Source organism: Mauremys mutica, chromosome 12 (assembly GCF_020497125.1).
Source record: "Mauremys mutica isolate MM-2020 ecotype Southern chromosome 12, ASM2049712v1, whole genome shotgun sequence".
Classification (NCBI taxonomy): domain Eukaryota; kingdom Metazoa; phylum Chordata; order Testudines; family Geoemydidae; genus Mauremys; species Mauremys mutica.
In genome coordinates this window covers 72,378,962-72,400,603 of record NC_059083.1, presented here as the reverse complement: position 1 = coordinate 72,400,603, position 21,642 = coordinate 72,378,962, and the positions used below count along the sequence as shown (strand labels likewise).

The following is a 21,642-nucleotide window of genomic DNA, read 5'->3' as shown; positions in this document are numbered from 1 at the left end:
ATTCTGTCTAGCAAAGAAAAGAAGCACAAAGAGACCCTTCAACTCAGGAACAATGGTCTTATTAACAGAGTATGGGACTGGGACTCAGGAGACCTGGTCCCATTCATAGTTCGGCCACTAACTTCCAGTGTGACCTTGGGCAAGTCACGTAAACTACCCTGTGCCTCAATTCCAACCTCTGTCAAATGAGGAGAACATATCCTCATTGAGGTGTTGTGAGGATAAAAAAAATCCATTCACGATTGTGCGGCAATGAGATACTACAGTGATAAGAGCCATATAAGTAGCCAGTAGCGCATGTATGTTTTTAAAGTTATTGATTTTTCTTGCAATTTGTGGAATATTTCATCTGCCAAACTTTATCAAGTGACTGGTGTTGTCGCAATGTGTCTGAATTATGTCACTGTTAATGAAGGAGTGTAATTGGTATTGAACAACATAACGTAGGTCATTTTTTGCTGTACTTAGTTTTTATCATGCAATCAATTTGTAATAGGTGTCTCTACATGAACTGTGGGAGTGATATCACTGCGTGACCTCCTTTTAGTTTTCTAATAGAGCTTTAATTCCTCCTGTCACTTTGAGTTTTACAATCGTCTCTCCCTCTCAGAGAATAATGGGAATGAACCGAAAAATGAACTGAGGGTTACCTTTGCTAGCGAATGGAGGAAGGAAGGGGCAGCTAGACCTGGTGCCATTCATCACTAAGCTTTAGAGCCTTGTGGTGTGACTAATATGGACTATAATTCCCCTTTCTAAAAGGAACTCCTGGAATAGACAAAACTTGCTGTTTACACTGGCCCAGGTTCTGGAGTGGAGCGGGGAGCTGTTCAGTCAGATATTTGTATTGTGGTAATGCCCAGGGCAGCATTATGCTAGATATTGTACATATATGAGAGTCCTTGCTCTGACAATCTAAATAGACAAGACAGACAACGGAAGTATTATTGCACCCATTTTAGAGATGGGGAACTGAGGCACAAAGATATTAACTGACTTGACCATAGTCACACAGGGAGTTTTTGACAGACCCTAGGATTGAACTCAGATTTTTTTAAGTCCCCAGCCACTGCTTTAACCACAAGACCAGCCCTCCTCACTTTCTACCACAGCACAGCATCAGCCTGCCACCCTACCTGAGTGGTGCCTGTTCTGTCTTTTGCCCAGGAGTGGTCTGACTGTGCAGCGCCTGCGCTGGCTGGTGCCCAGCGAGCTGCCAGCACAGCCAGGGCTTCCAGATGCCCGCCCAGTAGGGTTGCCAAATGTCTAATCACGTAAAACCAAAGCCCCTTCCCCTGCCCCACCCCTTTCCTGAGACCATGCCCCTTTCCTGACCCTTCTCTGCAGCCCTGCCCCCTGCTCACTTCATGCCCCCTCCCTCCGTTGCTCAATCGCCCCCACCCTCACTCATTTTCACCAGCAGCGGCAGCTCCAGGCACCAGCGCTCCAAGCGCGTGCCTGGGGCAGCAAGACGCGGGGGGCGGCCTGCCGGTCCCTGCGAGGGCAGCAGTCAGGCAGCCTTCAGCGGCGCGCCTGCGGGAGGTCCACCCATCCCGCGGCTTTGGTGGCAATTCGGCGGCGGGTACGCCGAAGCCACGGGACCGGCGGACCTCCTGCAGGCAAACCGCCAAATCCACGGGACTGGAGACCTGCCGCAGGTGCGCTGCTGAAGGTAGCCTGCCTGCTGTGCTTGGGGTGACAAAAAAGCTAGAGACGCCCCTGTTCACCAGGCTGGGGCAGGGGGTTGGGCTGCAGGCTCTGGGAGGGAATTTGGGTGCAGGAGGGGGTGGGCAGTAACACCTCAGTTGAGACAGCAGGTTCAACTGTGCTAGGGATTGCACAAACACACATACAAAGATATGATCCCATCTCCAAAGAGTTTACAATTAAAATGAGGTGACTTCTGTGCACCCACATATTTACAATTTGGAAAATTTAACCATTTAGCAGCAGAAATCTGGGCTAAATTTGTCTAATTATTCACTGAGCTCTATTAGGTAGAGACAGACACATATTCTGCTCTGTTATGCAAGTGCAATTGTTATTAACTTCAACAGTGATTTTGACCTTCATCCATACCGGTTGCTAAACTGTCTTTAAACAGAGCTAACCCAGGGGCGGCTCTAGGATTTCCGCCGCCCCAAGCAGGGCGGCACGCCGCGGGGGGCGCTCTGCCGGTTGCCGGTCCCGCGGCGCCGGTGGACCTCTCGCAGACGTGCCTGTGGAGGGTCCACTGGTCCCACGGCTCCAGTGGACCTCCCGCAGGCATGCCTGCGGATGCTCCACCGGAGCCGCGGGACCAGCGGTCCCTCCACAGGCACGTCTGCGGGAAGTCCACCGGCACCGCGGGACCAGCCGACCTTCCGCAGCCATGCCTGCGGGAGGTCCGCTGGAGCCGCCTGCCGCCCTCCCGCGGGACACCGCCCCAAGCGCGCGCTTGGCGCGCTGGGGTCTGGAGCTGGCCCTGAGCTAACCAAACCAGTTTTAAATACTGGTTCAAACAAAAAAGTTTTAACTAAAATAACAGGAGTACGTGTGGCACCTTAGAGACTAACAAATTTATTTCAGCATGAGCTTTCGTGGGCTGCAGCTCACACAAAAGCACATGGCTGTGCTGTGCTCCTGACATGGAGGTTCAAGAGCCTGCAGTTTAGAAGCACAGTAAGATTTTGCCTCTTTACAAAAAGTGACCAAGAGTCCTATGGCACCTTACAGACTAACAGAAGTATTGGAGCATGAGCTTTCGTGGGTAAATACCCACTTCGTCAGACGCATCTGGTGGAAATGGACAGTGCTTCAAAATCCAGGAACAATGTCTACATGCAGTAGAGTATGGTCTTATTAAGTGATACTCAATGTTATCTGGAGACAGATTCAGCTCTGGTTTAAGTCCACTGGTTTCAGTACTTTTACAGTGAGGATGAATTTAGCCCCATTATGTGCATTCGCACCTAGACCTTGATCACTGACCTCAGTTTGATTAATTTGAGAGATCAAATAATCTTATTAAATGCGACCTGCTAACATCATTTCACATGCAAACAGTTTCAAGGAGCAATGTGTTACTTTATTGCTGTAGCTCAAATTGGAGGAAAGTTTTGGCTATAAATGTAGCAGTTCATAAGATAAATTTAACCACAGACTACATGTCACAGCCTATAAAACATAATATTCACCAGTCAGTTGTAAGCCAATAGGAAATGCTAGCACAAAATGAACTTCAACTTTTCATGGTTATTTAAAGCAAATTAACAATGACAGTAATGTAATTTCCTTGGCACTACTCTTTTTCATTTATTTGCAGCTGCATCTTGCTAGAATCTTTAGAGAAGTTTAAACTGATTTCCAGAAATTCTTTGAAATAAATACACCTTACCATTATATATACACTTCAGGCTTTAGCAGAGGTGAAGAAGAAAGAATTTGCATTTCCATTTAAATGCACAGCTTATACTAATCTATAGATGGAAGCTGACAGTGTATATTTTTCAAGACTACAAATATTTACCTTTATCAAAATACAGAGCTAAAATTTACAACTGTGACCCGCTTCTAATGCCTCGGGCAGAAAAAGCTCCATTTCATGATTTCCTAACAAGGTAAGAAGTTGCTAAAGAGCAAGTCTGCTGCCATGCTAACTAATGAAGTAGCATGAGCTGTGAATTATAATGCTGGTTTTGAGAGGGCAGTTGTCTGCTGTAGTTTCAAATAAACAAGCTATTTCATTCAGGTTTTTAGGAAAATATATTGTGCTTTCACATCGGTACGACACTCAGTGGGCTAAATCCAGCCCTTGCCGAAAGAGGGCACAAGTCCATTGACGTTAGTAGAATCAATTTCAAAGGAGAAGCACTTGTTTACATTAATTACAGTAGTAATTAGATGTAAATAAGATCCATGAAGTTCATCTCCCATTCCCTAAAACCACTATAACTGTGTGTGAAAGCAACTCAGGAATTACAAAATACCATCCAACTTCCATTGAGGCCAATGGAAAGATTCCCTTTGTGTTCAATGGAGGTTGGCTCAAGTTCACAATGCACAATCCCGTTCATTCTGACTGCTCTCCTAGGGCCTAATCAAAAGCCCATTGAGGTTAATTGGAGTCTTTCAGTTTACTTCAGTGGGCTTTGGAAAAGGTCCCTAAGGCCTGCATGATCAGTAATTATAAATCATGTCATTTCTTCTCTGGAACTGGGGAGTTTAGGAAACTAGGCGATAGTCACAACTTTCAGATTCCTGTGTACTTTAAACAAGATTTATGCTTTTGGGGAAGGAAGACCCCAAAGGAGTTTGGACTTTGTATTCTGTCACTTTCAGCTCCTCCTTCCTGATAGTGTTGTGTATCTCAGTGCCAGAAGCAGTCTCCAGCCCAGAACTACCACGTTCCAAAGACTCTGTGTTAAGAGAGCTTGCTTCTTATTGGCTTATTGTCTCCTCTATCAGCGTAACTTAATCCACTTACTGTATTTTATTGGCTGTCCAAGGTGTTGGGTGCGGACTGAATTCTCACAAGCCATTTTCTCCTTTCTTTAAGAAAGGGCACTCAGATCTATAAAAGTTTGGTACTGTTAGGAGCATTCCTACCCAAGATGTCTGAATTCATCCCCAATTCTCCAAACCCTGCTCCTAACCTTCCTAATCAACATAAGTTACATCACATGTGCTATAGAAAGATGCAAAGAAATGAGATGTCTTGATGGTGAGTTGGCTTTAGGGCTCTGTGCCAAGAAACCTAATATTATAACCAATCATATGCAGAAATTACATAAAACCAGCATGCACCACGTAAATGGTAGCTATATTAGTCCATTAGAGAAAAAATAAAATAAAAATAAAGAACTTGCAGGTGATCTCATTAAATAGACTAACACCACAATGAATCGGTTTGGGGACTACTTTGCTTTTTAAAATGATCAAATCTACTATTATTTTGTCAACTGGCATGTCAGTCTGATTATAATAACTGTATTTTTATTGGCAAGGCACAGTGTTTTATGACCTACCTAGCAAAACCAGGATACAAATATTTGTGTAATACATCCCACTAGTAGAAAGATCTTGGGTATGTTGTTTGCGAAAATGTAGCAAATTGCCAATGGAAGCACTTACCCCAGTTTTATATCAGATTAACCCCACTGAAATCAGTGAAGTTACTCCTCTCACATATACTGATGTAAATCAGGGTTCAGAACCCCAGATCTACTTACCTGTCTGCTTCACCATTATTAGGGTGACTAATGATGGGGGCAGATTATAATGTTTGCCATACAGAATCCTGGTGTCTATACGACTGTTTCTGCTATGATAAAACCCAAGACCTCTACGGAGCTTTTAAGACTATTCTCAAAAGGCTTCAGTAAAGTGTATTTCACTTTATTGATTGAATGTATTTTACTCTGGTTTTTTTTCTTCCTTTTTTAAAATTCCCCAGTGATTAGCAACTATGGAATGTAGAACCTCCTGCAAATTCTGAGTAGCTGACTCTCCTTCTGGAGACCACATCCAGGATTAAATCACATTGCTGTACTGGAGGTACTTGTGAGTATCCAGAGATAGCATTCATCACTAGTTCTCCCTTCTCTAGCATTCCTCTCTAGTACTTCAGGTTTTTAATTTTTATTTTTTTTTAAAAAGTGTATAATTCATTAGAACAACATGTCTTTGCTGGCAGTTAATTACATTTCTGCAACAACACCTGCCTTGGGGTAGGATGCTTGCACACAAGTATTTACGTCCAGAGTTTTGTAGTTAGGCCACGAAACACAGTGTCCTGCTGATAAACAGAGTTATTTTTTCACTTACGTTTCTGATTCAAGGTCTAAATAGATGGTTTTCCATCAAAACCCTGGAATAATGACTAAATTAATTTAGTAATTACCACAAAGTACATTGAGCATACAGTAATTAATAGTTCCAAATGCTTATGTTTTCTTTCATGCAAATAAGCACCTATGTCAACAAAGTGTCAGTAGCGGATACTTTAATAAAGAAAGACATTACTTGTATTTTGGCTTGGTTCCCCACCCCCTTTCTTCCAGCACTCTTCATTAATATAATAAAATCCTCATTATAAAATCATTAGTGTAAATGCAAATAAAGTCTTACATTGTTAATGTCCCCAGCAGGTCCTTAATCACTTGAAAAGTCATGCCACATTAAGTAGAATATCGATTTCACATGATAAAAGGGGATGATGTGTAAGACATTAAGCTACCTTTTTGAACTATTAATGGAAAAGAAAGTCCTGTTGCATTTGAAGTTATTTCCCTGCATTGTTTATATTTTGGAACCTAAAAATCCTCATTAATTCAAAACCCCGGGGAAATGTTGTGATTGAAAAAGATCTGTTAGGTCATTATCCCCCTGGCCTCTTAAGTCTCTATTTCCTTTTGCCTGTAGCCCTGATTCTGTCCAGTAAAGCCACTGGAGCACACACACATGCAGTGACATAATCCCTGGAAAATCTTATACCTTGTCAATGTAACAATTTCTAGGATTACTCCCATTGTCACTAACCCTTAGGAATGAGATCTACACACAGGAGACCAGTAAGTGGATCTTAGTTTAAGCCCTTAGCCTAAAGGGTAGGGAGCTTGCTACCACCACCTATTGGGGGAGGGGACACAGATCTGATGAGGAGCCTGGTTGAGGCCGGAGAACTGGGGCTGGCTTGGCAAAGAGCGTGGGACGGGGAAGGGTGAACATTGAGAATGGACATGGAGCTACAGGAAGGAGATTAGAGCTGGGGAGAGACAGAGGTCGGATAAGGAACTGATGTGCTGGGGAGCTGGGACTGGCTGGGCAAAGAGAGTGGGGACAAGGAGCTGGGGATTGGGAGGAGAACTGAGAATGGTTACACAAGGCAACTGGGAGTGGAAGAGGAGATTTGGATAGGAAGCCTGGGGGTGGGGGGGGAGGGAACTTGCTGGGCAAGGAAACTGGGGCTGTGATGAGAAACTAAAGGAAGAGAGACTAGGACTGGCTAGATAAGAAAATGAAACTGGGACAAGGAGCCAGGAGAAGTGAAGGCTCCAATCCCGCTGATGACCCATGCGAGGATCAATATGATGCAATTTGGTTTTTCTTTTTTTAATAACCTAGTAAATTAAACACACAAAAACTACGTTAAAAGAGCATTATAAAGGTTGCAAAGCCAAGCCCTCAAAGGTTAGGAAATGCCAGAACGAAGGCTGTCTTTGCAATCTTAATTGCATATGCATTATGAGCCAGTCTTTAATTAACGAGGAACAACTTCCACATGAGTTCTGCCAAGAGACATGCCAGTCTTCTGAAGCTAGATCAAGGCCCTTATCTTCTTTTCATCTCGCTATATCGTGTGATGCAGCCATTGTTAGCATATTGGAGCTGCTATTTCCAAAGGGGTTTCCCAGATTCATAGCTATACCTGAGGCTGTCAAATTGGCTAAGGAGCGAAAAAGAATCATCAAGATTTGAAATACAGGAGAAAAAAAATGAAAAGAAACTGAAGTAAAATACCAGTGTCTCCGCCTCTCAACTCCAGAATTTACAATTTGAGTTCACTTAGTTCCTTTCAGATCCAAAGGCTCCCAAACACTTCACAAACCTATTAGCAACTAGTGCAGTGATTGCATCAGCCAGCACACCCTCACTTGTACTAAGGAGTAACTTAAACATTAATGGGTTTGTTCCGGTGGTTACCTAGGGCTCAGGACACACAGGTGCAAGTCTGTACTCCACCGCACTGGGTGACTTTGTGAAAGTCGTGTAGCCTGTCTGTGGCCCAGAACCCTAGCTGCAAAATGGGAATAAGACCACTTCCTTGTCTCACAGAGGGCGTTGTGGATACATCAATTAGACTGTGAGGTTGTGGGGGGGTATACAAGTACCTTGGATAGAGTTTCTCTCTTTCAGCCCACTGAGCTGCAAGGTGATCTGCTTCTACCAACCATCTGTGTCTATCCAAGTGTCGCAACCCTAACTTTAGACTAGTTCGAAGAGGAAGCAGTCTTTTGCTACGTGAAAGCTTTTTTCACATCTTTCCAAAGCTTAGATGATGCCAGTACAGCAACATACTATATTTGTGTTCACGGCTTCTCCCCTTAAAAGTCTTTCCCAAACTGCTTCAATCTAGATGTCACTCAACATATATAAACTGTGTCAAGTTCTGACCTTAGTTATCCTGGAGTCATTCTGAGTAACTCCATGGCATTAGAGAAGAGTCCATTCACATACCCTTTTCTTATTTGATGAGTTGGGTTAGAGCCAGGCCTTTGGCCCAGGGTTTTGGGTACAAATTTCCTGCTAAGCTGTGTTATTACATCCCACACAGAACAACATTTCATAGATCTACCAAGCACTTTTGTCATGCATACACGCTCACATGAACACAATCTCCTCGACTTTTCGTGAAAAAAATATTGCTCACAAAACACCAGACTAATAGGAAGTGAAGCAGGGTCAAATCCAAAAGTGAAAAGAATTCAAAAAAATATTTGCAAACAATTTTTCCTAGTATTCATCCAACTCTATTCTACACCCGACAAAGTCAGCCAGCGAAGTCCATAAATCTCCTAATCAGGACAATAAATAAAAGAAAGGAGATTTCCTTTTTACTGAGGGAGGAAAAAGAAAGGAGAGCTGGCTCTGTTTTCTTGAACTTCGCTCCCCTTCCTTCTCTCAGAACCACAAACCTTTTTTGGCAGCATCTAGGATATCGAAATCTCATCCTTGTTTCTAAAGCTCCTGCCAGCCTTCTTTCACACTGGCAGCGACACCTGGTAGGAATAACTCACTGAGGAAAAAGTGTGGCAAGATACAATGTGATGCCTGGATTTTCATATTTTTAAGTAACCTCCCTGAATCTCCATCTTTAGCAGTGGCGAAAAGCAGAGTGTCTAGTGCAATCATGTCTTCAATCATTTCTCCCCCTCCCCCAGGATTGCATGACATTGTATGGAAGGTGTTCTGTTTTGAACCGTGATTTGTAACCACTGTGGTGACACTGAAAGATTTATATATGGCACGGATGAACCAGAAACAATATTCGGCAGATGAGTGGAGTGGCTGCTAGACACATTTGCCTGTGGAACCCAATGAACAGTGCCGCTTAGTTGCTGCGAGATTAAAGCATAAGCACACAAAGTCTTTCATCAAAACTCTCACCCCCAGGGGGAATTTCCTAAGGCCTTGCTTAATGCTTTTCCCCCCTCTGAGAGCAACACGCATTCAACTCATGGCTAAAATCCACGGTGAAGTGATTCCAACAAAAGCAACTTGCTTAGGTCTCAAGCTGCCAAAGGCGTGCATGAAGTCGCAGTGGTAGAAATGGGAGAGATGGGAGAAGAGCTTTTTTCCCTTGCTATCACTGGATGTTTGGGCTCTGTCCATGTCCTTTTTTCCCTCTCCTCTCTTTCATATTCCTCTGATAGAGCAAAAAGAAATCCTCCATTACACTGAAAACGCTTATAGAAAACCTTAACACTCACTTAAGAACTTCTCCATAAAAACTGTGAAATTTAAACTAGAGTCTTCAGAGTGCAACATTCCCACCTGCTCATGTGGATTCTACTTAGCTGAGGCTTTTTTTCGGGCAGACTTGTTTTCACCAATTACGTTGCCAACTGGCAGGTCTTGTAATAAAACGAAAAGCTTGGTGCTTTTTCAATAAAAGAATTGAAAATGAAGTAAGTGGCATCAGCACATACAGCTCTGGCTTCCTGTAATGCTCACTGCCTGGTGCTTTCTCTATCAGAGTTGTTTGCAGGGGGATAACGGCTATATCTATATTGCCAACTGCCATACGTTGTTACGCAAGTGAAGACTGCTAGCACACTTTCAATAAAGGAGCTGGAAATAAAATAAGATGAAGCAGCAGGGACATGTTGCAGATGTCTGAGAAAATTTATGTGCAAGTTTCAAGGAAAACTTGTTTTCAAGGAGAAAAAACTGTAACTCGCGATGATTTGTAGCGTAACTTTGAACACAGTTATAATGGAGTTTTTGCAACACATAGATTGCCAAGTGCACATATTCACTTGGAGCTTTGATTATTTGAATGAGCGTGGCAGCTGCAGAAACTCTAATCCGAACTTCTCCAGGTTGCCATTCTCTGTCCAGACCCTGGTGTCTAATATTTCCCTGAGTTATACGAAGAGTTACATGGGAAGACCAATTTTCAGCAGAAAGCTCCTAAATCAAAATGGCTGCATGTGTGCTTAACCTTGATTAGCTGAGATCATCAACAGTTGCGTACCTGTCTCCAGTACAAATTCACGCTATTCCCATTCATTCAGCATTTCTCAAATGCGGCCACCTTGGCCCCATGTGCCACATGGGATTTTTCTGTGGCCACGACAGCCTCCTGGGGTGGAGGGGGCAGAAAGCAGCGGCCCCTCCTGCAGTGCCCAGCTGTTGCTCCTGGCTGTCTTGGCGTTTACTGGCACGGCCAGCAGGGGATCAGCAGCCTGCACCATGCAGCCTCCTGGGGGCTCCGGGCAGCACCTCTGCAGACACATGGGGCCAGTGTGTGCTCAGCAGGCTTCAGACTTCAGACCCTGGGCTCGGACTCTGGGCTTCAGCCTGTGGCAGCAGGGCTTGGGTTTGGAACAATTTTCAGAGCGGCCACCAGCGAGGGTTGGTGACCACACTCTAAGGCCATCCAAACATTTGTTCTGAGAAACCCTGTGAGCCGGCCTCTGAAATGGAGCTGAGAGTCCAATGAACACATCTGGAGAGTGCCCCTGGAGTGTGGGCGAGGCTTATTTAAAGATGAAGCCCAGCTTGGGAAAGGGCTGGGTGGTGACTCTAAAGAAAGCACAGATTAGAATGCGGCTGCATGGAGAGAAGGAAAGAATGCTGCAGTCCTTCTCCGGCATTAGAGAGTGGAGATGCCTGCAGGGTCAGAGGCGAAGCACTGGGGAAGAGATGGCTGAGAGGATCCTCTCCTGAGTAGCAAAGTCTAGCAAGAGACCAGGAAAGACACAGAGCAGCCACCGGTGGAGCAAGCTGTGATGGGGAGCGTGACAGACTGCACCCCTGTGTTCCCCCCTTTTACAAGCCTATGTTAAATTTTGTACAAAGCATACTGTGTTAGGTATCATTTCAAAGCTCAGGATTTGCTGATCATTAGTCTCCTGGTAAAATATGTGTGGCATTATTGTATGTAAAAAGATAAGATTCCACAGTGTGATATTACTGAGCCGTGTTCCAACATGTTCTGGAGGGCAGTCACAAACAAGTTCCCCACAGACAAACGGGCTAGCCAATGCCTCAGCCAGGTGTAAATGGGATCAAACCGACCATCACCTGATGAACTGGCCACTCTTGGCAGGAGAGAGGGTAGTGGGGAAAAAAATCTACATTGTGACAAAGCAGCAGCTTAGGGTTCCTGGCCACACACATTTTCTGAAATATCAGCTGAAGATGATTCTTGTGCAAGAGAAAGGACAGATGCCCCAAATCATTGCTCCCTTGCTCCCAGCAGCATTGACACCTGAAGAACAAAGGAAGCGGTATTGTACTAGGGGGAGAGATTCTGACTCAAAGAGGTTCAGCCAGTGAGACAGCTGGAACATGTGGTGAGAGAGATCTTTGCTTTATATTCACTTAGCTTGTTAAGTTAGGTGTTAGTTTCATTTTACCTTTCATTTCTTTGTAACCAATTCTGATTTAATATGCCTCATTACTTGTAGTCACTTAAAATCCATCTTTCTGAAGTTAATAAATTAGTTTCATTGTTATATCTAAAGCAGAGTGTTTGGATTGAAGTGTTTGGAAAACTCCATTTGGGATAACAAGATTTGTGCATATCGTTTTCTATTAATAAATGATTAACTTTATATGTGCTTGTATTGTCCATGAGTGAGGGTACGTGCTGGGCAGCGTAAGACACATTTTTTGGGGGGGAAAGTCTGGGACTGGGAGTTTTCTGGAGTTGCCCTGCAGTGTACTTCATGAGTGGCTGGCTATAGCACACATATAGTATAGTTGGGAGTGATTTACATGCTCTCACAATGAAGCAATGTGAAAGGAACTCCAGGTTGGAGAATTGAGGAGATACAGCTGTCCATCAGTCCAGATTGTACCCTGAGTAATGTCACAGTGAGCCCTGACAAGAGGGCAGGATCTGGGAGATGTTCTACTGAGGAACAAAGAGAGATGAAAGATCAAGCCTGCTGAGAGCAGAAGTGATTTTGTAGTTTGGGATTTTGTTGGGGGATTCCCGGGGATATCCGTCAGTCCTGGTCCTGCAAGATGGGTGAACTTCTTAGAAAGGTTCTGGGAGAGGCCTGCTGACAGGCTACGGTAAGAAGTAGTCCAGGGAAGCAGCAGTGAGGAGTCTAACAGAGCAGACCTTGAGTGTTGGTTATACGGTCCCTGGACTGGAACCCAGTGTAGTGGGAGCGTGGGGGTTCCCCTACCAGCCACAAAGGAACAAGACAGGAATCCCCTGATTATAAGCAGATAAGGACTTTTGAAAGCCTTGGATTGAGAGGTTGTAAGGACCACAGGGCCCAGAGTTGGGGGGCCAAAAACCTCCAGTGAGTATGCTTGACTATTTGTTCTGTTGGAGTTAACCCAGAACAAAAATGGGAACTGGCCAGAGGGCTGAGTAACGAGACGAGGCAGACCACCACAGGACCAGACCAACCATAGATACAGGGTGCTAGATAGGAAAGAACTGGTATGACACACCTGGCCATGAGAGGACTCACCGGCAGTGAGTCAACTTTTCTACAGGAAGGGAGACAAAAAACAAAAAAACAGAGATGACTGCAGCCCTGAGGTTTTCCACAATTGCTCTGCAGAACACACCCTATTTACTCAGACTGAGCTTATGCCCTAGTGATGATATATCCATTGAGACGTTATGACTTCTGTGACTCACGTGTTCAGCAAAGACCCTGGTTTTGGACAGTGCTTCAGCAGGAAACAATGCTTGGAGTGAATTGTTAGCGAACAAAGCCCTTTACTGGTTTTGAAATGACTCTCAGGTGGCATCAGCTCATTGTTTTGGAGAAAATGCACACATGAAAAGAAGGCTAGTGTTCCTCTTTAGTGTCCTGAATTACTTTCAGAAAAGATTCACTGGAAAAATGTATACATTATTAACTTGATCTCAGCACAAATTACTTTCTAGCGTGAGCTTTAATGGAGTCAAGCATCAAATGAGAGCTGAGCCGTACATGCGAAAGATCAAATATTAGAACATATTAAATATACATGCGCAGCTTTCAAAATACAACTGAAACATTGACCTGATTCATTACCGCAGTCTCAGACAGCCTATTCAAAGATGCTCTAAAGGCTTAAAAGGCCACCCTTATCAGAGATGCAGAATATACAATGAGATATTCCTGCATCACACAAAGGTGTGCGTGACTGTGTTTATTTATGAGTTACACTCAATGGAAGAACAAATAAAAGCAAATCTGGACTGAGAAGTGCATGAAAACGTAGATAGTTTTGCAGTCTTTACCCATATCTTCTGTCCTCCCCCCACCCCACCCACCTTTTTTTTTTTTGAGGTTTTGAATTAATCAATTTCATCTGGGTTCACTCCCTTTTCCTGTTCGCTTCCTGCTGATATCCAGCAATGTTTCATGAAACAACAAATTGTTACGCAAATATTGCAGAATAAATGAAGAAAGCCAATTTTGAATTGGGAAATCTGACTCAGACAATCTCTGTGTTGCCAATTATTGTGATATTACCATGATTTTAAATCCCCAGCTACTGGAATCATGACAATCTATGAGAATCTCAGCTTTTATTTTTCAAAAGATATAAATTTGTACAGTGCAGTTGCAGAGGAAGGCTTGAAAATGTGAAGCAAGTGCAGCCTGATGGCTCAGAAATCAGAAGGTAAGTCAAAAGAATCCAACACTTATTCTAAAAAAAAAAGATTTCTTAGCCAATCTCATGACTGAGGGGGTGGGGAGAGGCAGACTCATGATTTTTGAATGTTTGGAGTTGCTGGTACTGTGCTTTTCCAAACAGGAAATAAATAACCTACCTCACCTTCACGCCCGATCCAAACAAGAATGAATTAAGTTAATCTTCATGAGAGAGTTCATAGCATGTTTGTCTCTCCTCTGCAACAATCTGCATTTAATTCTGCTCTCTGAATGGCAGCCTGCAAGTACTAAGGAATAATTAGAGATTCCTAGTGTGTGAATGTGCCAAAGTCTGGATCAGGCACCGCAGAGGGCCATTCAACCCATTATTGAGTTAGCGCCCCTATGGTACTTTTAGGTCAAGATCAAAATCTGATCTCTCGCCTAGGCCCTGGGTGTTTGATCCAATGTTCTGGATCAAGCCCATGCTTAGAAAAAAAGACATTTTAAGAATGTCTCTCTTTTTGTAATAACTGTATGCCAATTCCTGCTTAAATAACACAGCATCTAAGATGCAAGAGCTGATTAACAAGCTGGTGTTTACTCTTCTGCTTTACACTCATCTGTTGCTCAGTTTGTTTTCTCTTTAAAGCGAAGACGGATTTTTTTCACATTTGGGAACAGCAGGCAGAAACTCACCTCTCACTTATAGTCTGCCAGCTTAAGAGATCCAGAACAACTATTGTATTTTCTCTTGGGCAGTTAGTAGATCTTTATCAAGCAGAAGTAACTGTGTCATCTAAACATGCTAACATGAGATGAAGTTAGCAAATGGACCCTACTAATCATGGCTAAAAATATCTTACACGTTATTGCTAAATTCTACATAGCAGAAGCTACACTAAAACAGCTGGTTATCATCACTTGACCCTACAGAAAGGGAGGACCATTCACAGGCTAGGTTTACTCTGCCCCATAGCACAAGAGTACGAATCGCAGTGCACACCAAAGTGTTGCACTGTAACTCCCTTAGGTTGATGCCATGGGTGTGAACTAAAAAGTTCCTAGTTTAGTCCTTGTTGAACTACATTAATGGGAATCACTTTGGTGTGCGCGGCTGTTCGCACCACCGTAGTCTGAACTGCCGGGCACTGTAGACAAGGCCTGCCTTAATTTGGGATCTCTCCTTGTATTCTGTGTTTAATGATGAAGGCCCCCCATGCTCCTAGATGTGGGAACAACATCTGGGTGTTTCCATAGTAGGGTTTCTCCTAGCTCTTACAACTGAACGTGCCACCATGGAGTTAGATTTGGCAGCCCCAAACTGGCAGACCTCAGGAAAGCTGCTGAATGCACAGAAGCCATCTTGGCAGTGGCCCTGTGGCTCTGCACTGCTTCCTATTCCTTCCATTGTGCTCGAGCTGGGTACCAGGGCTTTTCTTGCTCCTGAACGCCACCCTCCACGTGGGGATGAACACTGACAGTAGGGAAGGGGACTCAGTCAGCATTAATTTGCACTCTCTTAGCCTTCATCACCATAGCATCTGAGCACTCCATAATCATTAGCATGATTTTATCCTGGTAGTACCCCTGTGGTTGTTCCCATTTTACAGACAAGGAAGTGGGTCACAGATTAAAGTAAGAGAATTGCCCTAAATCACACAGGAAGTTTCTGGCTGAGCTGAAATTGAGCACAGGTCCCCCGAGTCTCAGTCCCATGCCCTGTCCATTAGCCCACCACCCCTTTACTGGTTGAGCTTGAGACCCTTATATTCAAGTGAGTGGCATTTTTTTTTTCTGTTTGGAAGTAGCAAGGTAACTTTTGAATGCCACATCCAGTCAATTCCAAACTGTCAGGGAATGTTCTAGGTATCAAATGGAGAGAGCCCTGTTGGATCTGGTGACAACTGGAAAAACTGAAAGAGGGAAATGGGGGACCCATGGAGCCACTGGGATCTGGTTAGCGAAGCCTCAGCTTCAAACATCTCTGTAATTTTCTACAAATCAAGAACTGATGGATGGTAAAAAATTAACATATTCCAATGCAACAATAACCCAGGTTTTATCTTAAACTCTTGACACCCAGAAGCAAAAGAAAAGGAGAAAGAAGAAGAAAAATTATGAGGGGGGGGACAATAGTACTTGGGTGAGCAAACTATGGTCCGGGGGCCTCATCGGGCCCTCCAGACATTTTAATCCGGCCTCTGAGCTCCCACCATGGAGCAGGTCTGGGGCTTGCCCCACTCCACACAGCTCCCAGAAGCAGCAGCATGTCCCCGCTCCGGCTCCTACATGTGGAGCAGCTAGGGGGCTCCGCATGCTGCCCCCACCCCAAGCGCTGCCCCTGCAGCTCCCATTGGCCAGGGGTGGCGCCTGCAGACAGGGCAGTGTGCAGAGTTGCCTGGCTGTGCCTCTGCGTAGGAGCCTGAGGGGGAACATGGCGCTGATTCTGGGAGCTGCTTGAGGTAAGCACCACCCAGAGCTGCACCCCTGACCCGCTCCCGTGCCCCAACTCCCTGTCCCAGCCCTGATCCCCCTCCCATCCCGCCCACCGAACCCCTAGGTCCCAGCCCAGAGCACCCTCCTGCACCCTGAACTCCTCATTTCTGGCCCCACCCCAGAGCCTGCACCCCCAGCCAGAGCCATCACCCTTTCCCAGATCCCAACCCCTCGTTTTGTGAGCATTCACGGCCCGCCATACAATTTCCATATCCAGATGTGGCTCTCAGGCCAAAAAGTTTGCCCATCCCTGGTCTAGTATCAGGGAGAATGGGGGTCAGACAGGAATGGTAATTTTGGAAGCATGGCTCCCGATGCAGCAGTGTTGCTATGCATGAGGGGAAGCTACAGGAAAGAAAAGTTGAAGGAATGGGCCACTGAATGAATATCCAAGACCTCCACTGATATCCTAAGATATCTAGGATTTTCTTCTACATCTTGGGTTTAGACAGCCATGCCCCCACTTGAAAATGCCAAATGGAAGAACCCACACACATTTTGATTATACATTCTCAAGCTATGTCTACCCTAGATCACTGAGCAATTTGTAATGAATCAGGTGTATTGCACCAGTTTAAACGCACGCACAAACAACTCAGTACATCCACAATAGCCGTTCTGAATCAGATTAAAAACTGCTGAGATTTATATGTAAAAATAATAATAAATAATAGGAGATATACTTATCTCCTGGAACTGGAAGGAACCTTGAAAGGTCATTGAGTCCAGCCCCCTGCCTTCATTAGCAAGGCAAAGTACTGATTTTTGCCCCAGATCCCTAAGTGGCCCCCTCAAGGATTGAACTCACAACCCCAGGTTTAGCAAGCCAGTGCTCAAACAACTGAGCTATCTGTCCCCCCTATGTACAATAGAGCTGTTCTAAATCATGGCCAGTGCAATACCCTCAAGGTATCTGCCCCAGTTCCCAGAAACAGTGGATATGGGGAGATTTTTTAAGGCTACCTGTGCACTGGAGGTTAGTGGGAAGACCAATTGAACCATTATTCAACAAGCATTAAACCAGTTGAGAAGGAACCAGATATTAAATCTGAGGTAAGCCTAGTCTACTCATTTCCGCATGCAGGTGTGAAATATATTGCAATCATTTCTTAGAACAGTAAATTTCTCTAATATAGACAAAGCATCAGTTTCACCTTCAGAAAGACAGAAGAGTATGCCAAGGCTAACGTTCTGTACACTACTGGGTAACTATGCAATTATACTTGTGCTACCATTGTAAATAAGCCGAAATGCCATGTTCAAAGTCTGAGACCCAAAGTGATTTTCTTCTTAATAAATGAGCGAGAAAGCCAAGAGCTGAAAAATGACTGGGTTGCTCAATGGGGACTGCAAACTCCATGCTTCTGTTTTTTGCTGGCTGGCACTTAAACTGCAGAAACATAAAGCATTAGTGTTCACGGCTGTTATGTGCCCTTATAACGTAAACATGATTTAATTTTTAAAGTGAAACTCTGCAGGCCGTTAAACCTTAATACATGTAAATCTTTATTCCAGAAAACCCAGAAAAACAGCAGCCTTCTATTCCATTGTCCAGATGAAATGTAAAAGCTCTCAATTTTGAAGTCTACAGAAGGTATTTGCAAATTGCGATTGGGTTTTTTCTTTTCCTGTATTGCCAGGAATTGCAGCTGGGGATGGGCAATTGGGGATGACACAGAAAGGACCATTGGGAAGCATGGCTCCATCAGGGGGTATCACCCATCCAGGGAGGATCTCAGATACTTCCAGGACCTAGGGCAGAGGCTGGAGGGACTTACATCCTGCCCGGACCCAGCTGTTCCCTTCCTGCAGGGTCTGTCCCTTGGGCCCAGCGGCCTCTGCAGCTCAGGCCGGGAACTGCCTTGTCAGCCTTCAACCTAACTGAACGAGGGTCACGGTGGGGATGGCATCACACTCAAGTTTTGCCTAGGGTGGCAGATTGCACTGAACAGCCTCTGGGTGCAGCCAGGAGGATTCCAAGGATAAAACACAAAGGAAAGAGGAGGTAAAGTTCTGAGGATGTTAGCCCTGCCCCACTGCTGCATCAGTCACTGCCCTATCCTGTATACTAGGCAAATATTACAGTGACACACCAGGGAATTTGCTTTCCGGGGGTGTTCACAAGAATAAAATGTGATCACTTGAACATTCAGAGAAAGTAAATGCTAAAAAGAGGGCAAGAAATGTCATCAGAGCAAGTTCGTTTTAAATTCCAGCAAATACTTGAGATTTATCCCCCCCCACCACCCCCACCCTCTGGTAGCTGTTTAGCTCTATCCAAAAAACCCCAACCAGCCAAATAACAGCTCCTGCAGAACCACTACACAAAAAGGGGTGGAAAGAGTGCAGGAAATCGAGGATATAGGGGACAGCTAATGCTAACAGTGGTAGCTAGACCCAGAGGAGACTGTCTGGGTGGAGTAAAGCTGAACAGTGCAAGGGGGAATGCTGGCTACATATTTCCGAAGGCCAGCGCCTTCCCACTTTACAAAGGCATAATTCCTTACAGACACCATTGCCTAAGTGTTGCATCTCCTGTACCGCCTAGCTTAAACTTTTAGGAGACATAATTCAGCCCTACCATTTATTAAGTTATCTGTCAGTTTTCAAGTACTTACTGTAGAGTACTAGATTTAAAAAAAAAATCGGGGTAACATTTAAAAGATGAGACCTTGAGGGTTTAATTTAAAAGCTGATTTTTAAAATCTTTTCATGGATAAACAATGAATTAAAATAATACTTATACCTAGCCCATATCCCATGCTATTCAATCCAGAGGACTCAAAGTCCTTTACAAAGGGGAAAATGCATCATTCTTAAATCAGGTTTAAAGATGGGGAAACAGACAATATGACTTGCCTGAGAGCACCCAGGGCACTGGATTTTTTTTTGTTCCTGTTTGTTTCTGGGGGAGCTTTTGTGATTTTGAAATGTCTTGGAACAGAACAAAAATAAACAAACCAAAAATTTGAATTTTTCTACAAACCGAAATAAGAAAAAGCCACCAATGTTTTTGGTCAATCAAAAAGTTTGTTCCAGCTCTCTCTATATATATATTTAGCAAAGGAAAGTAGTTTTGAAACAGAAAATCAGAATGTTTTGTTTCAATTTTCATTTTGAAATTAATTTTTGTCATTTCCATGAAATGTTGCTTTTGACAAACTGACATTTTCTTACAGAAAAACAGACTGCAACCAGCCCTGCGGACACCATTAGTAAGTGGCAGATGCCAGGCTAGAACCCATTACTAAGTTCAGCGCTCTATTTTCTTCCCAGCTGTGGTGCGTATGTTGGGTCTGCCTGGTTGGCACTATTTACAAGATCAAGATCCATGCCTGCATATTATCTACTCCACCTACTACCAGAATGTAACAAAAATCTATATAGTCAATACTGTACCAGATATTATCCAAGAAGCCTCATTAATGGGTTCAAATGCATTTCAGTGTATTTATAATAAACTAACTAAATTGTGAATAATCATCAATATTGAAAACACTTTCATTTCTTTTTTTAAATATCCTCACTGGAATACAAAATGAAATTAGCAGAACTCTGCCTCCCATGCACAGAATTACATGGTGATGTCTGAAAAGGGTCCTGATTGGTAAATATTTATTATGTTCTACTTATACATAAGCAAGGATGTAATTATTCAAATTCACTCTCTGTAGTAGTGCACTTCAACTGTGATATTTACCAGCAATCTATAAAGTGGCAGTTTAAAAGAACAGAATTAAGAGATTAAAGGGTAAACAATTTTTAGAGATAATTCATCTGTACAAACCATTGTGAGCTTGGTTAATGACTTCACTCAAGTACAATAGGAAATATGTTTTTTTTTGGTAAGAGATGGATGGACCAATCTGGCAATCTGCCCAGCTTTGGGAATTGGCCTGCCATTGAGTGCACTTGAAACTACTTTTCAGAACTAATAACGAGAGAACAGTCTTTATTTTTCATAGGAATTATCCCATTCATAATAGAGATAAATAGATTGACAGGCAATTTGTGCTCACAGGTGCCAGTTAATGAATCCTTCAGGCCTAATGCAAATCTCAGGGCTTGTCTATACATAGAAGTTACACCAGTTTAAGTTAAATCAGTTTAGGTTCTGATTTGGTTAAACTGATGCAAACCCCTGTGTGAATATTCTTACAAACTCAATTTAAACTGATATATGGTTTAGCTCATTATTGTAAATTACATGTACAAACTACGTGGCTGTAAGCTAGGTCTGAAATAATATCAGAGTGCTCACACACAAAGTTACTCCTCTTTAGCCGCATATATATAGTTAAACGTGTGCAGCTTTGTCTGTCGAGCAAGCTTCACTGATGCCAGTTCACACCACAGAGGTCAGTGGAATTACATCGAAGTTCCTTCCAGTTTACACCCGTGTGAGAGGAGAATCAGGCCCAGAGTATGTGGCTACTATAGCACAGTGTTTGACTTATGTAGTTTCAAGAGGAAGCAGTGAAGACAATGTTTAGAGAGTATGTGTATGATTCAGCCCATTCCAATACATTGGGTTTCAGATGCCTTTGTGGGGAGGTGTGAGGATAGGTTGTCTCTGGCCGGGATGGTTTAGTTATAGCCAAAGAGGTGGTATTCCCATCTCAATCCTAAGGGATGGCAAATACTCAGTGTGATGGCAGAATTGTAACAAGAGGCTCCAAGAGGATCCCAAGAGCATGGGTGCTGGAAAGATTGCACAAGCTGAGGGGCCATCATGAGGCTAGATGTCAGAGATCAAATGTTAGCCTGGCACTTGCTAGACACTCCCTTGGGGGACTAGGCTCAGGCTTCCCCTCAACTTGTTTGCTGATGAGGAATGAAGACCCCTTCGGGTGCCCCCAGGAGCCACCAGCCCTGGGTGTGCACCCACACGTGAGCTCCAGCACCTTCTTCCAAGGCAAGCAGCATGCATTCCAAAGCAGGGCAGCCTCACAGAAGACATGCCGTGTGTCCAGCTCGGATCTCCACGGAAAAAACAGCCTAGAGGAGTGAAGATTACAATGCACAGAGAATAGCAATCTGAAAGAGTGCTCCAGCTGCCCTAAGCCAATATCCAGAACCGTGCTCGGAGCCATCAGAACCGTCCCTCAGTTCAACTCTTGTGCAGACTTCAGCCTGAACACAGCTAGCTCCTTAGAGATCCACAGGGCTGTGTGAAAACCGGAGGCAGACAGAAAGCAGTGCTGTGGCCGTACGAGAGCCGCTCAGGCAATAGAGCAGACACTCAGGGTACGTCTACACAGCCTGTGGCATGAGAGTCTCCAAGCCTGGCCAATGGGCTCATGCTACGGCACTAAAAACAGCT

General features: G+C 44.1%; 2 long non-coding RNA genes across 2 annotated transcripts in view; one reads left to right on the top strand and one right to left on the bottom strand.

The window, feature by feature from the left end:
* LOC123346471 overlaps positions 1 to 21,642 on the bottom strand; it is a 247,359-nt gene that overhangs the window by 156,232 nt on the left and 69,485 nt on the right. The gene's annotated exons all lie outside the window — the stretch shown is intronic.
* LOC123346469 lies at positions 15,684 to 19,756 on the top strand. Its single transcript, XR_006572994.1, has 3 exons — positions 15,684 to 15,841; positions 17,835 to 17,913; positions 19,499 to 19,756. It is a non-coding gene; the product is annotated as an uncharacterized LOC123346469 (long non-coding RNA).